The sequence below is a fragment of the Capsicum annuum genome, chromosome 7, assembly GCF_002878395.1.
Source record: "Capsicum annuum cultivar UCD-10X-F1 chromosome 7, UCD10Xv1.1, whole genome shotgun sequence".
Classification (NCBI taxonomy): Eukaryota; Viridiplantae; Streptophyta; class Magnoliopsida; order Solanales; family Solanaceae; genus Capsicum; species Capsicum annuum.
Window position 1 is genome coordinate 63,687,564 of NC_061117.1, and position 2,680 is coordinate 63,690,243.

Consider the following 2,680-nt stretch of genomic DNA (forward strand, 5'->3'; position numbering starts at 1 on the left):
AGCTTTAATGGTGCTATAATCAAGCCACCAAGATTTAGGGATCTTAGAAAAAAATGGAAAATCAAATCAAGAAATTGATGGTAGTATCACTTTAGAGATCACCACTTAAGTGAACTAGTATCACTTTAGTGGCATCTGGTCAACTGTACAGGTATCGCCTAAGTGATCCTTTGTCCTATATACATCTACCGCTTCACTAGACCTCCACTAGGCCAACCAGGTTGCTCAAGAAATGGGCCAACCTCTATAGGGACCCCTTCTCTTAAGCAGCCATAAAGGGCGCTTAAGTGGTGCACCAGTACCTACTGAGACTTGGATTTTTTCCAAGTCTCCGCCAACCCCTTGGGGTTCATTTGTAATCCCATATATGTAAATAGACTATGTTGTACTCGAGTGAATAAAATATCTAGAGTGGTGAGCCTCACGCTGTAATACCCGTACTTTTTCTAGCTAATTTCATCTAAAAAATGTCTAGTATTAGCTTTTAAATTGAATAATGGTTATTCTATGAGGAATTTCCAAGATTTTAACATTTTTTCATGTGGAAAATTCAATAATATTTCCATCGATATAAGATTCTCCCAAATCTGATAATTGGGTCAAAAGTTGCAATGATTTTAAGTACCTATCATAAAACAGCGCCATATTAGACAGTGGCGTGCCGTGCCATAAGAGGAAATGGTATTTGGAAAATTCTAGTAGGGGTCCACGATTATGGCACATCGCGCCACGGTTCAAATTTTGAATTGTCCTTTTCCAGTGTCTTAGCGCGATTTCCTCTGCATCGAGCCAAAGTTCTAGGTCTCAAAAGAAGAGGCAACAGAATGGCTCCGCGTCGTGCCATTCCTCAGTTTCCCAATTATCAAATTCTAGTGACACGGTGAGATGGCGCTGCATCGCGCTAGGGGTTCACTTTGGGAAAATTTTACTAAAATTAAATGATGTATCCAGGGTTAAAAGGGTCAACTTCCCACCCCTATTTAATCCCTTTAACATGTGATTCAGCCACTTTTCACCCAAAATACACTCTCTTCTCTCAAAAAATTCTCAAGAACAAGCTAGGGTTTTCATAGAAGATCCAATTCTAGGAAAGTTTCTCCGTCATTCTTCATGAAATCACAAACTAATGTATGTGTAGTGTTCATTAATGGACTCCTTTCGTCTATGAAGCCCAAGAATCTTATTTATAAGTTTAAGTTTATGGATTACTTTATGAATTTCATGTTGGATTTGTTTTGTTTATGCTGAGAATGATCAATTGAATTCAAATCCATGTTGGGTGATCAATTTTATGTGGAATTGATTTGTATAGATATATATATTCATGTGAACCTATGAATAAACCCTAGGATGATGAAACTAGAGATTAATCATGATGATTAATTATTGTATAATGTTGTCTACATAGGCTATGCCTACCATGTATTTGATTAAATGCCTAGACGAAGGAACAATGTCCAACTAGTATGATATCTTGAAATCCCCATGTATGTACAAGTTATTCCTATCATATGTTTTGATGGAATGCTTCTATAAATGTATTATGGATTATGATGTTAGTTATATGTTCAAGTAAGTTATGCTTGGTCAATTTTCCTTCCATAGAGTCCTGGGGGTACTAGTACCCGAAACATTAGCTGTGTGCCTAGAGCCATGTCATGTTTTCACGATACTCTCAGTCAATCTATGATCCTTAGACTTCAAAACGTCTTATGACTCAGGAAATCTCCATGATCTTATGACCTCAGTCTGTTTTCAGATACCAGTAGTATTCTATCAGTCAACGGAATTCAGAAATTCAGCTCATGTTCTGTTCAATAAATTATGTTCATTGTCCATTCAGATGGGTGTAGAAATTAGAACCGACTGAACCCAAGGATGGGGACATATACTATCTAATAAGGGTGTCATCCTTAGCACTCATCCTTACATTCCAGAACTATGTAGCCAGCATAGGTTGAGACATTAACACTATCGATGAGGGTTGATGAGGTGGATAAGCACTGTCAGATAAGGGCCCCACTATTCTCGTATAAAGGACACTATCAGATGAGGGTCACCCATAGCTTATCCTTACTAGTGGTGCGGTACTTACACCATTCTAATTAGGGTTACAGATTGGACCCCAACTCAGCCATAATGGCATATCAGGGGCATGTCGGTTAGATAACTACTTCCTATAGTTTCATGTTACAAAATTAGGACTGTCAGATATAGTCAATCATTGTCAGTAATAGAACTCAGATATTCTTTAGATTTCAGGACTGTCAGATACAGTCAACCCAGATATAGTACAGAACTCAGATAGTTCCATCAGATTCAGGACTATCAGATACATTCACTCATGTTATCAGTTGTATTCAGATTCAGTAGTCATGTTCTCACAATATTAGTGTCAGTTGTAATGTCTCATGCATGTATTCTCACACTCATGATAGTTAGTCAGTTATTATTATTGTTCATGCATATGAACCCCATGCATTCAGTCTACCTCACATGCATACCAGTACGTTCAAAGTACTGACGCATTTGTGCTATGGTGTCTTATACCATAGGTTCAGAGACACGAGTTTCAAAGCAAAAGTAGATTCTAGATATCTACAGACAGAGTTAGAAGTGAGTCCTTATATTTCAAGTACATGATTATTTCCCTATTATCTCATTAATCAGTTTATTAGTT